This window comes from Dermacentor variabilis, chromosome 7 (assembly GCF_050947875.1).
Source record: "Dermacentor variabilis isolate Ectoservices chromosome 7, ASM5094787v1, whole genome shotgun sequence".
In the NCBI taxonomy this organism is placed as follows: Eukaryota; Metazoa; Arthropoda; class Arachnida; order Ixodida; family Ixodidae; genus Dermacentor; species Dermacentor variabilis.
Window position 1 is genome coordinate 172,459,609 of NC_134574.1, and position 14,743 is coordinate 172,474,351.

General features: G+C 50.5%; 1 protein-coding gene across 2 annotated transcripts in view; it reads left to right on the forward strand.

Annotated features, from left to right (window-relative positions):
- Window positions 1-94: 94 nt before the first annotated feature.
- klar (klarsicht) overlaps window positions 95-14,743 on the forward strand; it is a 684,286-nt gene continuing 669,637 nt past the window's right edge. The window contains exon 1 of one of the 2 annotated variants that reach the window (XM_075700314.1): window positions 95-308. The gene's annotated coding sequence lies outside the window, so the exon portion shown is untranslated. The remainder of the gene's footprint in view (window positions 309-14,743) is intronic. The other variant, XM_075700315.1, reaches the window with a different exon arrangement.

The window sequence follows — 14,743 nt, forward strand, 5'->3', positions numbered from 1 at the left end:
GCTTGATTTTACAAGCGCGCGGCAGGGGACGCCACCGACAAACACACGCACATTCGCAGAAAAAAGTTTTGCTTTCGGCTCAAGCGTCATCTGGCGGAGAAATTACGCATCAGTTGCGCATGGCGGCGTTCGCGTGCCGTCTGATGCTGGTGCGGTGAAAATCGATAGTGTCCTTTCACTGTGCTGCTCAAGGGATACACCAAGCGTGCAAATATAGGTATGTGGGACGCTGTTGTCGCATCAGGTTCTACGTAACTCCTGCTCAAGTTGTGCAACTCGCAAATATTCGGCGACCCGGGCCACTCGAGGTGAGTGACATGTCATGCGCCTCCTTGGAGGGCTTTGTTGGCGGCACGGCGCTAATGCAACGAATGTATTCACTATTTCTCGGTGCCCTGTTGTTGCGTATGCTAAATGTCTGCTTCCGTGCACGCCTCTTGCAAGCCTTTATTGAAATGTAAACCAGCAGCGGTCATTTGCGTCTAGGTCTGCTGCATGGAAAGCGCCCGCGAACGCATTCGAAAGCGCCGACGCGTCTGCATGTTTCTCCCGTTCGCAAACCATCTCAGTCTGCCCTGCTGCGAGCCGTTCTCTCACTCAAGGTCAGTAGACCAACCTCATATCGCATGAGGATCGCTTTTATCGCGGCCGATTGACAGTGCCCAAGTAGTCGCAATGCGTCGAGACGCTAGCGAAACTAACAATCGCCTCGCGTGATGTTCGGTCGTGAAGGAAGTCTCGCCGGCATTGTCTCATTTATGGTCTGTAGAAGAAATTACACCGTTCCCTAGCGGCATCAAAGGAAGGACGTCGTCGAGTCAGTGCAGAGCGCGGTTATGGGCCACTCCTATGTTGCGGTCGTCTTCCGTTCCAGCGACACAAATTAGTGGGGGTCGGCCGACCGGCCCGCCAGCCGTCTTGAGGGAGCGTCGGCGATTGCCGTGCGGAGCGCGCACCGCCTCTTCTTACCTGCGCTTCGTCTGGCGCTAATCTCCACGCCGCTCGTCGTGTGTGTTTGTGGTACTACGTGCGCTCCTCTTTGCCCGTCCGAGAATCTTTTCCGGCTCCCCAAGTTACGTGGTCTGACCTACTCCCACGGAAATGCAAGCTCGTTGCTTGCACCGCTCTTTCCCTTTGGCAGAACGATGACTTACAAAAGACCGGCGGAAACGCACAAAACTCGAGCTTGTTACGACTGGAGGAAACGCTGGACTAAACGCCGCAGACTGGCTGTAGAAGCAACCTGAAATTAAAAACGCTCTTCTGCAACACTACGCGTCGACCTTCGCTTGTTCAGATTCTCGGAAGACTCGAAAAGAAACCCTGCGGTTTGTGCAGGAGGCGTTCGTTGATGTAAATACAACTAGCGTGTTAGTTTCCCGTTGACGTAGTAGGTACAACAAAGCAGTTTCGGCGAGAACCGTCTTGTCCTCGTTCACTTCCCGCCACTGAAAACTGATTCGTCTGGTGTGCGATAAGCCGTATTGAGGTGTCCGTGGACGTGTCGCCGCATTCGGAGTTTTGGACACCGCTCGTTAATACAGCAGTCGCACTCCGCGCGAAATGTTTGCGAGCACTGCCGGAGCTACAACGCTAGTGGATGTCAACATGACTTATCGCGCGTCGCATTAGCAGCTGTTACAGTGTGCATGCGCGCTCGCACAGAGCGGTTGATGCGGCTTGCAGTCTGCATGTGTTCGAATGGGGTGGTGTCGTTGAGCGGAAATACGGGCGGGAAGAAGCGGAGTGGACAGGACAGACGCTCACTCGCAGCTGAAGTTTAATGAAGGGTTTTCCAGGGATCGGAGGGCACCACGTGCGCAGTCAAAAGGCTGACGCAAAGGATAATCACATGCAGAGCCCAAGGAGATATCTCATTTCTTTATCCGTCAAGGCAACTGACGGGACACTGACACACGTGGCAGATTGTGCGTATATCTGGCCAGCCTCAATAATTTCTCTCGCCAGTCCGTCATTACATTTGTTTAAAATCATTTCTAAATATCCATCAGTTGCCTTGACGGATAATGGAATCAGATATGGCGTTAGTATTTTTTGCGTGTGATTACGCTTGAGCTTTGTATCAGCCTTGTGACTGCGCGTGCGCTGCCCTCCGTTCCCGGGAAAACCCTTCATCAATGTTCAGCTGTGAGTGGGCCTCTGTGCGGTCCACTCCGTTTCTTCCCACCCGTATTTCCGCTCAACAACACTGGATGGTGGACCAACTGGCCCAACAGTCCACGCTTCGAATAGGGCGTGTGCTAATATTAGAAACATTGGAATAACGAATCGAATATTGCCCTATTCGATTTGGTCTTCGGATAGAATAGTCACTATTCGGGAATTGGAATAGTTTTTAAGTAATTCAAATCACCAACTCACGATAAATTCCATTCCGGCGTCCATAGTAGACAAACAACACGAAGGCTTACCCACTAGATTTTCCGGCTAAGCCGCCACCATTCACAACCACCAATGAGTCCGGAGTTTGCGAACAAGCTGCTTGTTTTCTCCTAATGCTTCCTTTGAGCTTCGTATAAACAACGCTTGATAACGTGCAGTGTAATGGCATAAACTTGATAACTAGGATGCGAATGACGATGGTGAGAAGGGTGGTTCATATGGACATTCGAATACTGCGGGGAATTATTTGAAAGCTTGTCATACAACAAAGAAGGGGTCTGCTTGCGTTAGTGACACAGCTATCATGTTGTTTTTTCTGAAGTGTGCATTATCGAAAGACAGCTTTCGTAACTCTGTATTCGATTCGATCTCGAAAATCACTGTTTCTCGCTAGTTCTGATGGTCTCCGCGTGCGCTCGAGGTTTGCTTGCAGTCGCGCCATTTTTCGTCGGGAGTGAATGTCAGTCGCCCATGGCTACACTATTTAGTATGGCGGTCAAGTACCGAAGGCTGTGGCGCGTTTTTCATCGTAATCTTCCACAAATAATGTAATTTCCATAACGGTGCGCCGGTACGAAAAAGCACGTCTAAAGGACGCTCAAACAACGCCCGCTGCAGAAGTGAGAGCTCGGAATAAGTAAGCTGCTTGTTGAAGAGTATTCCTTGTGCTTTTGTGATTTCAGCGTAAAACATGTGCAGTTGAATACACTTGTGTGCAGTCTGGTGGTCCTTTTTCATACACCCCTGTGGGCTCGGGGACCTGTAACGCGCCCTTGAACTACCCTCGTCACGCTTGGGACCCAAAGAAGCCCCATGCACAAGGGTAAATAAAAACAAATGTGTTTTTGAAAAAAAAAAGATATTTCGTACAACTTTTCTCAAAAAGAGCTGTTAAAAAAATTCTCGGCGCCAACCGCGCAAACGCGCTCGTGCTCGGCGCGTTCTTCGTCGTCGTCTGCCAGCTGGCTCCGTTGCCGCGCATCATTCCAGCGTAGAGTCACTTCTGTCGTCGTAGTGGGGGAGTACGTGAGCCGTTGCTTAAGGGGGTATGAGCCGTTTGTTGTCTTACCTGACGGACACGCTTAATACCAGAGGTGATGAGCTAATGTGCGTGTGCTTACTTATATAACGTCACGATGGCCACACAGCTCAGGACACGTGTTCGTCCCTTTGTGTAAAATTCTGTGCCACCGCGCTGTGTCGTGCGCCAACCGGCTTCGCTGGTCGTCCGCCTTCGCAGAGTGTAGAATCACTCGGGAATGTTTTTTCTTCTTCTTTTTTTTTTTATTGGCGCCTCGCATATTTGTTGCGTGTCACGCACCTCGAATATAGTCATGGCCATGCAGTTGCTTGTACGATATCGTATTTTTATTCACAATTATCGCGGCATCTATTCGTGGAGTATCGCGTGATGAGGATGATTGAATAATTGAAAACATACGCTTGTAAGCCTCGACGGATGTGAACGGTTCCCCGTAAAAACGATCAGCATGATAGCGTCAGGCATAGGGGAAGTCGCATAACACCAGCATGAAACCGTTCAGCTTTCATACAAACAAATAAAAAACGAGGCATTCTAACGCCACGTAACGACGAAATGAAAAAGCAGCAGCAAAAAAAAAAAAAAAAAAAAACGTACCCGGAAAGCTTACGCAGGACAAACAATACACGAGGAGGTTTAAATGTCAAAATAAACGTTTGGTGTTATGAATGCGTACAAATTCTTGAAATCGAGTTATTGACGGCCTGCATCGGCGTAATCGTGGGCGCCATGTTGGGGGTTCTATAGCACGTCTAGAAACTGCGTAAACAAGAAACGTGACAGCGCGACGGGCGATTGCGCCGAGCGACAAATCGCCAAGTCTGGTAATCCGGTGACATATGGTCACCGCCAATAAGAACAATATACGCGTGATAATGTGGTGCACCGACGTCCTCGTGGCCGCCAAGTTTGGGTACTAGCATGGTGACAAGCTGCGTCCGTTACATCACGTGAAACTATACAAGCGTCGAACATAAACGTGTGGTCTTCAGTATCCGTCACACTTATCCCGAACGATAGAGACAAATATCTAGCGGCTTGGCATAAACGAATGAATTGGCGATTCGAGTTGACTCCTGACACGCCGCACTACAAGACACGAAATGATTCCGTGTTCAAGTCACGATGTGGGCTTGGAATGCATCCGTAGCGGCATAAAACGACACCGATTCGTCGCGCCTCTCTGCATTTTATTCGCTGTGACTTCCCTGTTGTCGAGTCGACCACTGGAAGGACCTTTTGCAAACGAACGTTGCGACCTCCTCGGTCTTCTTGGAGGACGAAGGCGAAAGCTGCTGGCATTTTACGCATCGAAGGCACATACGTTCATTATTCCCGCAAGTTGACCTTTTCGCGGCGCGATTTTATCCAGCAGTCTTTCTCCTCCCCCTCCTTATCTTTACTCTTGTTTTTTAATTGTAGAAAGTCAATGGGGCGACGCGGGTTCCCAGGAAAGCTGGATGTCGCCGCTGATATGCCTGGTGGAAGTAGAAGGAAGCTTGAGACACGAAGGTCGACCAAGATGAAAAAAAAAAAAAAGCAGGAAAGAGAGAACAACGCGGTGGGAGTATAGTACCGACAGCATCGGATCAAAGAGGCCCTTGCGATTCTCGCAGGCCAGCTGTAGCAGTCGTGTATATTTTTGTTTACGCTTTGCTTACAACGGTTTTTGTGACTCAAGAATCGACGTCGCTGTTCCGCTTTGTCGGGACGAGTCGTGGCAGTCCTGTTTTTAAGCGCCTCCTTTCTTTTCTGTCATATTGTTGTGCACTTTGCATGTCACTCTGATGATACAGTCGGTATGCATGTTCACCGTTCACTAATTGGTCTTTCTGAGCCATCCCGCGCCTTGGCTTTGAATGTGAAACTCTGCAACCTTTGTATTCGGTCTGAGTATATTCAGAGCCAGGCAGCGAACGGCTTGCTTCGCTAACGTCTATGCTAGCGGGTCACACAGCACGACGTGATCGAGAAAGGCCGCCGAAACAGCCACACATTTTCAGCTCGTGGACAGCGACGCTTGCCACATTCGTCTCTCGATGAAGTAGCGATTTTCAGTGAGGAGTGTCGGTCTTCCATGTATGACGCAATGCCACATGTCGCGCTGGCCTGAAAATTAAGCCTTTACCTTCCCAGTCAAGCCTGCCCGCCTCTGTCGTTTTCATCAAATTTTTCTTCGCCAACCGTGACCCCAAATGCACCCCTTTTGCTGCGTCATCCTACACCCCATCACGTGTGTTGATCGTTGTTTTCAAGTGTCGACACCAACTCGTATCAATTCGTGCGGAATACACGGTGTCAGAATTGAACCTCTCCGTCGCCATCAACATGGTTCAGCCTGCGTTGGGAGCCAACACCTGCAACAATGTACCGCTCCTTTCATAAACGCCGCAATGACACTGAAAGTATATTCAGAAAATAAATAACTAAATGAATACTGTTTCACAATAGTTTAATGCTGGAGCACAGAAGGTAGTGCAAGGCCTGCTCTGGGCGGCCGGATCTGCTCGAAACTGAGCAGACGACGTTGTGACGATGCTTAGACACACATCATTTTTTGCGTGATCGTGCAGCCGACTGATTGGAGCCTGCTGGGGCTTCCACTCCCAGTATCGCATCCTATTGTGAAATAGACTGCAGCTGTTACTCGGTCACTGCTGGATACCCGCAGATGAGCCGCCTTCTCCGACTGTGCGGTTAAGCCTTACTTCAATCTCTATATAGGGAGGACCTGTCCGGGCGGTCTTCTCGCTGAAGCCGCGCTTCGCATCGCAATGATGTGAACGCTAGGGTCGGCTTGCCGGCGATGCCGTATACATCTGTCTCAACATCCGGGAGATTCGCCTCGCGTCTCGAACGTGTTCTCTCTCGTTTTCCTTTTGCTCGCGGAATGGGCGTGCGATCCGGTGACCGCGTTGTTTACGAACGTCCCGTGTTGTTTGCGTGGTGCACTTAAAGAAGTACTTATCGTGACGTTTTCGACTTATCGCTTCTTCTTGCGCGCTAAAGGAGGATCCAAATCCTCTGAACTGGCAGGTCACCCTAAATGATTTACTTACGAGTCTTGTCGGATTGGGCTAACACCGCAGTGCTTTGTGCCTGGGAACAAGTTTAAAAGAGGCGAATGTGCCATTACGTCATCCGTGGTGACCGATGCCGCTGCCACATAGCAAAAAGAAACGAGCAGAGCGTTCGCTGTTTATTTGATCATGAGCGATATCATCACACCTTGAGTTATAGCTTCACGACGGCAGCAAGCTTTGTGTCATGATACCACGATAATGCCGATGACGCAAGGTCGGGCATTTGAAACCAGCTTTAGTGGCAAATTAAGATATACCGTAAGTGTTCTACAATTTTAGCACTTTCTAATTGTTATCCTTTTGCGTGCGCACAGCTCCTTTCGCTCGGCTCGTTGTCCGTTTTCTTGGCGTGGTTGCAACAAAAAATCCAGCCCCTCGGATCCCATTTTTCGTCTAGCTCACTGACTGTTCCTGTACCGTCGCCAGCTCCAGCATTCGTGTCAAGACGCTCAGTGGCCTCCTGGTAGCAGCTATCTTTTTTTTTTTTTTAATCAGCATCATCGAGTCAGGCTGCCATGATCGAGACCCATCCGATTTTTTCGATATTTTGGTTTTGTCCTCGTTCCGCAGGTCGCGCTCTTTTGATCTGGCACCGTACCTGTGCCGTTCCATTCCGAGCGATATTCTCCTCGTCGGTCTGCGTCCACGCCCAACATTCGCAGCGCACGTTGTTGCCAGCGTCGTTGCATAGGACGCGGCGCGCCGTTCTGCGGCTTTTATGCTCGTTCGCATTTTGGTCAGCCTCTCATTGGGGTGTCCGTACGTTTTGGTAACCTTGTGCCGTCTGCGAGACGTACTGTTCTTTTTTTCACTTTCGCCGCTCTTCCGTTCGTATTTAACAAGGGTATTCGAACCGTAGAACTACAAAACATTGGCCGATCGCTTTTCCTATTTACGGTTATTGGTTTTATATGCAAACTTATTTTCCTTCTTTTTTTTTCTTTCTTCGTGTTGCGGACTGTACGAATGAGAAATGCTTATTTGTCGCGGTATAATCGAGAGCAAACGGGGATAGCCTATATTCTAGTTGACACAAAGATAAAGAAATGGAGCTGGGCGTAATGCATAGAGTATATAACCGGTGGACCATTAGAGTTACAGAATTGGTGCCAAGGAAAGGGAAACGCAGTCGAGGACGGCAGAAAACTAGGTGGGGTGATTAAAAATAAAAAAAAGTTTGCAGGCGCAAGTTGAAACCAGCTAGCGCAAGACAAGGGTAAATGGAGATCGCAGGGCGAGGCATTCGTCCTGCAGTGGACATAAAAATAGGCTGGTGATGATGAAGATGAAGAATTACGGGCAATCAACCTCCTCTAAAGAGGCTGCAAGAAGGTAGGTTTGACGGTCTCGTTAAATCCCAGCGCTTTATTACGTCATCGTGGTATACAGTATGCGACCGTTAAACTTAACACTCGTTTAAAATCTGAGCCTTCGACAACGAGAATGTATACCGTCGGCGTAAATTGTGACGGGCAACACTAATGTCCAAATCGGGATATATCTTAAGCGTGACCACATCCAAAAGTGCGATGTGGCTGCGCATCTGAACCATGTCGCAGTGCGAAAATTCCTTGTGGCTGATTCAAACAAGCATGTGTCGTAAGCGCCGGCGAACGAGAGGACTCCTTCTAGCTGACTCCGACTCCACGTTGCACGATGAGAATCATGCAGGACCGTGAGTCGACCCACGAGCACATGTGTGGATTCATCGTTCAAGGTCAAAGCCACAGCGGCGCCTATGGTCAGGCCCATAGCCTGGCGGCACGTGCGAGAGCGTCTGCCACGGGAGCTGCAGGCTTCGCTGTCAATGGTGCCGGCTGACGCGTCTGCTACATGTTTCATGCATGTATGCAGTGCTCAGGAGTCGCATTCATCGTTTGCTGCTCTTCGCATTTATTTATTTATTCGTGTATCTCTCCAGCACGCGCTCCTTACAATGTTACAGTCACTGTGACCCATAATTCTAGCGTATGCAAGCTGCTTGCGTTCCCTAACCTAAAACTCTCTAGTTGAACGTTATCCTACCGCATGTGACCTAGTTGCAGTATACCTTAAACCATCGGCACAGTTCTTCCATGTCGAGGTTTCACACCGCAATGCCTTCTGTGCTCGATTGTATCGCACTTGGTTTCTTATAGGTGGCGCGATGCACCACTGTTTTTCGCTCTGTGCTCTCGCTATGAGTGGAGGTGGCCAAGCACCACTTGCAGGTTTCCGCCACTGAGCCTCCCCCCCTTCCCCCGTTCGACGTTTTTGCCGTCCGGACTCCTCTCGAAATCCTTTCACTCGGCAGCCCTGCTTTTCACGAAGAAAGAGAAAGTATCAGTGAAGTGACGACTGATCTGCGCTGCGCACTTAAGGCTCTTTATCTCGACCGCGCGACATCAGTTGTGAGGGAAGCTGTCTGTGACGCACCCCGATAAAAGACACTCGAGTGTCGCTTGTGTCTCAGATGGGTGCAACAATTTATTCTTGCAACCTTGGAGTTACTGAAACGAACACTCGAAAGCAAACTGACTAAAACAAAGGCTGTGTTCGAATACTCGCCGTAGACGGCAAAGCAGATGATTAAGCGGACAGCAGCCATCTTCAGTCTCGTTCCACTTCTCACGAAGACTTCAAAGTAGGCAGCTTCGCGAACACAGCATCGAAGTCAATAACGATGCAGGCTACTTGCCTGTACAAACAAGATGGCGACTGAGCAGGACGCTTGGAAAGCCGACAGGAAGGTTGTCCTGCGCACAAGAGAACGTAGACGCGCTTTCCTGCGCCCTTAGTGGAAGTCGAATCGTGTCTTTCATAGGTTCGCAATCACAGAGACATAAAATGCAGAGATAATGCGTGCTTTTCTCAACTTTTTGTCGTGGCGAGGTGGCGCCACGTCGCGGAAAAGTCTTCCATACGTCTTCCAGACGGTTCCAAACGCGCTCCATTACACGGTCTCGAAGCTGTCTCGGTCGTCTCCTTAGATCTCTGCACAGACTGTCTCCGATGCTGGCTAGAATTGGGACCTCCCCCCCCCCCCCCCCCCACTAAGCAGAACCCTCGTAAAGAGGCAGATGAAACAGCACGTCCGACGCTTCTTCCCCGCCCGTGTTTGAGCGCCTTCTCCCAAACATATCTGGACGGATAAGGTCGTCCGCTTGTCTCAACGGCACCACGAATTCTGCTGAGCGTACTAGCATGAAGAGTAGGCGTGCGCCAGTACCCTTCAAAATTGTAAACCTAATACGAATATTTAAAAAGGAAAGTTGGTTACGAATAGCGAATTGAATACCGAATACGCTTTCTTTTCGTTTTCTTTTTTCTTTTTTAACTTCTGTAGTGTAAACCGGGGTGCTATAATATGGCCGGGGACACCAAAGAAATGTTAGTTTAGGGGTGAAGCATCATTTCACCTCACACACGCACACACACGTGAGGAGGAGCGTGATGGACCACTACTTTAGGTGGGGGAGGGGGGGGCGCTTTTAGCGCTGAGGACTAACGAGGCGAGGGCACAAGTTGGCTTGGTTATCGTGGATCATTTTTATAAACGGTAATTGTCTTTCGGATAGCGCCGTCTCGTCACGGTTAGTTTCTACGAGCGCGTCGTTAGTCAGACGGACGCTGGGAGGAAGCTGCACGCAAGCGAGGCTGTCTATATCGACGATCGCGCCTGGCTCCTGCAAAGCCTGGTGTGACGAACCGTTATGCGATGCGGGCTTCCGAGAAGCGGGACTGGGTGGGAACGGCACTCCAAGCAGGAAGCGGCGACCGTGCAGCCGCGCCAGCGCGTTCTACTCGAGGTTTCTTTCTTTATATGCATCCTCTGGTTCGGAGGAATCCGGCCGAGCCCCGTCCACGTAGACGCATTCACCAGGTGCGCGTGCTCAAGTTATTCTGCGTGTGCCGGCATTTCCTGAGCCAGGTGCTTCATAGCCGGCATGAGGAAGCAACTTCGCATAATATTTTATTAATGCGGATAAAAAAAAAGACGTTTTTCTGCTGGGCCCGTGCTGTGCGTCATACCAGAAACTTCGCGGTTGGTTCCTGTCTAGTCTCGTCTCAGTAAAGAAAAGAAAAAAAGAAAAGAGGTAGCCAGCCGGTACTTACACTGGCTAACCTCCCTGTCTTTCCTCCCCTTTGGTCTCTCTCCAGTACAAAAGTAAAAAATCGCCTGGCGATGGTGGGATTTGAACCAATGTCCTCCAGTGCAATAGCCTGGTGCGATGCCCTTTCAATATAAGCTGATACAGCGCCACTCAAACAAGTGCACACGCACACACACAAAAAAAGGAAGAAAAAAAAAGAAACACCCACCACCACAGGTTGAGCGATGTCCTGTGGCGTTTGTCCTGTGGCGTGTGTCCTTGTCTAAACCAGCACCGTTCCAGCTCATATTGAAGATACCTCACTGAGAAGTTAATTCAAAATAGGCGGCTGCATGCATGCTTCTCACGTGCCAACTCGGAAAAGCGAGAACATGTTGCAGTCACTCTACAACCGAAAAGCTTGTAACGCTTCTGCTTGCGTTAGACCCGTCGCGCCTGGGTTATGCAGGCGAGTATGTCAGCAGGAGACACGTGGTAGGACGCGTCATCCCAAGCGACGTGTGGTGTATGAAAGAATGGCCGCGGCGTATGCTTGGATCTGATGAAATCCGTTGGGAGGTGTTTGATGCGGTTCCTAATACGGCAGGTTTTTACACCTTGGATCGCAAACGGAGTCGTATCGTGGGCCTTCTGCCGTGGTCGCTTAGTAGTTTCGGCGTCGCGCTGCTATGCACGAGGTCACGGGACCAAATCTCGACGGCGGCGACCAAATTTGCGTGGCTACAAAAATAAAAAGAAAAAGAAAAGCGCCCGTGTACCGTGCATTGCATGCACGTTAAAGATCCTCACGTGGTAAAAAGTAATCCAGAGTCCCTCACTATGGCATGCTTCATAATCATATCGTGGTTTTGGTACGTAAAAGCCCAGAAATTAATTTTTAATTATGAAAAACAGGATATATATATATATATATATATATATAGCATTACAACTTATCGATTATCTGAACCGTCGCCTCAGCCAGCAGAGTTATCTACCTACTATTCTAAAGCTTATCTACTAGATTTGTCTTGTTTAGAGCTGCTAATTGGTCCCTCAGTTCCCGCTGTAATCACGGTCAAGGTTTGTGGTTTTCATCGTCGTGCGTGCAAATCCTCGTGGTGGTTGAGCCTGGTTTCTCCGCTTGTAGGTGACGCAAGCAATAACGTCTGGCTTTACCTTTTGCTTTACCGGTCCACACTACAGAGAAGGGAAGAGGAAAAAGCGTTGAGACAGGAGACCAGCAAGGGAAGGAGGATTTGCCGTTCTTGTTCGAAGCGGTATTAACCCGGAGCCCATTAAAAGAGCGAGCTCCTCCGCTATGCCTACGTGACCCTGCGCTCACGAATACCGGGTTCGGAGGAGCGCGGCAGCGGGCCAGGCGGCGGTCCTCGCCCGTCATCTCGCGATGCACGGTGATTGCGTCGGCTGTGACGCGGCCACACGTCATCACCCTCAAGCTACTTCTTACACCGTGTCCTCAGGATAGTAGACCTGAGGCGCCAGGTTTTGCGCTAAGCGATAGAATGCAAAAGATAGATAGATAGATAGATAGATAGATAGATAGATAGATAGATAGATAGATAGATAGATAGATAGATAGATGGGTGGATTGATTGATTGATTGATTTAGGTGCACATGTCTTCGCAGGGCCTTGGCGGCGCTTATCAAGCGTTTATCGGTGGGTCCTTATAGGTATCGAGCAAGAGCATATCCGGTTTTTAGTGTTCTGTGTTGTCCTGCTTCATTTGTTACATGCCGAAAGCGATTGTATAAACGGGAAAAGAGAGGTGGCGGGGAAGCGCAGCTTTCCGTATGCATGCACACGAGTGATTCGAAGGAGCACGGACTTGTGCTCAAGGAAGGCCGCACTCTGCTCCCCCTCGCCTCCAACTTCGTCGTGGTTTGACGAGACCCCCTTGCGCCTGAGGTACCAGCGTTGAGGACGGTGGGAGGGGCTTCGTCGACGTCTCCAGAGAAGCGTCCCCGCGTCTCTCTCGATTCCGTTATCAGCGAGCTTCTCTCGACTCGGGCATCTCGTGGCGCGGCTGCTTTTCGCGGCCTTGGCTGCTCGCTTCTTTCGGTCCGCTGCTTCACAGGCGGCGTGCTTCTTTCTGCTTGTGTCTATATAGGGAAGCGGGCTGAGAACGGGGCGCGATCGGCGGCCATGTGCCGTGCCTGCGTGCCTCGTTGCGCTGCGAGCAAGCGCAGCTGCCTATGCCAGGCGGCGGCACCCAACACCCAGCGCGCGCAGTGTTGGGGGTCCGTTTCCTTTTAGACTCGCGCACTCACAGACGCGCGCGTGCACACACACATGCGGTCTCTGCTGCTGCTGCGATTGCTGAAGGCGACAGGACTGAGCGATCGTCTGTGACACAGCGGTGTGAATTTTCATTACCTATTAAATTATAGGATTTTACGTGCCAAAACCACTTTCTGATTATGAGGCACGCCGTAGTGGGGGAACTCCGGAAATTTCGACCACCTGGGGTTCTTTAACGTGCACCTAAATCTAAGTACACGGGTGTTTTCGCATTTCGCCCCCATCGAAATGCGGCCGCCGTGGCCGGGATTCGATCCCGCGACATCGTGCTCAGCAGCCTAACACCATAGCCACTGAGCCACCACGGCGGGTTTTTCATTACCTATGGCAATCGCAATGCACGTTAACTCTTTTCCTCCCCTTCCCCCAGTAGCCAACTTGGCTCAGTCCTCCTCCCTGCCTTCTATTATATATATGTCTCTCACGCAGACAAAGAACAAGACACGATTGTGGGCTGCCCGTAGCTTATAAGAGTCGAAGTTTTCCAATAACGTTCGAGCTGCATTCAGCGAGGAGGTAAGCGGCAAGGGTCCTTTTCCCGAAACAAACTTCGTCCTCTTGCGAGAGAGTGAACGCGGGAAGGCACATTGCGACTATGTAGGCACCGAATAAGAGTGTTCCACTAGAATTCGTGCGCTGGTAACAAGTCTATCTTCTTGAAACGGCTCTCGTCTTATACACACTGCCAAGGTTTTCATGAGCTCGCAAGTACCGTGCTTTGGATGCACGTCGAAGAACGCTGCAGGTGGTCGAAAATAATCCGTAGCCCATAGACGCCGCAGTGCCAGCAACTTGCTTTCGCACGCTAAACTCCGTAATTTTGATTGCCCGTTTTTTATCAGAACAGTGAACCAGCACGAGTTTATCGACGTATTTAATGAGTACACGCTGGCAAGCTGGAGCGAATAAACTCGCTTTTTCTTTTTTTCGTCCTAGCTTTCGCCCTTGACGGTCGGCATTTGGCTCCGGAAGTACGATTGCGTGAACTCGAAAGGAGTCGTTCCGGTGACCAGAAAGAGTAGTGTTCGCGGGTAAGCGACATGCCGTCTTGTAAGGCGTGCTCGCGCGCACGTATACTAGCGTAGCAGCGCGGGCAAAGCGTGGGCGTTGCCGGCGCGTTTCTCCCGCGGCGCAGTGTAGTCGTCTCGCCTTGCGGAGCACGTATGCTATGCGTTCCTTCTGGCGCGTTGGGGTGCCGCCGCGCGGGGACCACGTTTTCAGCGTGGGCGTCCCGCGAAAGGCGGCGCTTGCGTAGACCGCGCTCTCGCTTCCTCGAGGACAGCAGCCAGCCGAGTGCTTCTCCAGTGCCTCGCGTCTGCCCCGTACTGCCGCGCCAAATCTACGCTGGCGCTGTGTGCCGGCTCCTTTGTGACCGCATCATGCGCGGATGCGAAAAAAGCCACGTTTCAAGTGTACCGTTTCAAGCGCGATATCCGCGGCCGTCGTATGTGTATGGAGAAAGAGGATCACACGTGTAAAAGGTGGCCTGTCGGCACGCCTATTGCGTTCTATACTCCAGATCGGTACGATGAGAAATGAAATGATATGCGCAGTGCGCGGCGCGTGCATAACCTACATAGAATACGCCAGAATAATCGACAAACTGAAGCGTCTCGTTGAATCCAGTATGCTGTCATAGAGCTTCGTATATGAGGCTCTATATAGGGAAATCGTTTTGGCGTTCGCGCCGCTGGTACAGAGCTTCGTACGCCATGGGAACGGCGACTAATTCGTGGATCAGCCTAAATTTTCTCGTCTGGGCCTGTGTACTACTTGGCGCAAGTTAAACAATTGAGTATGATCAAAATTATAACCCGG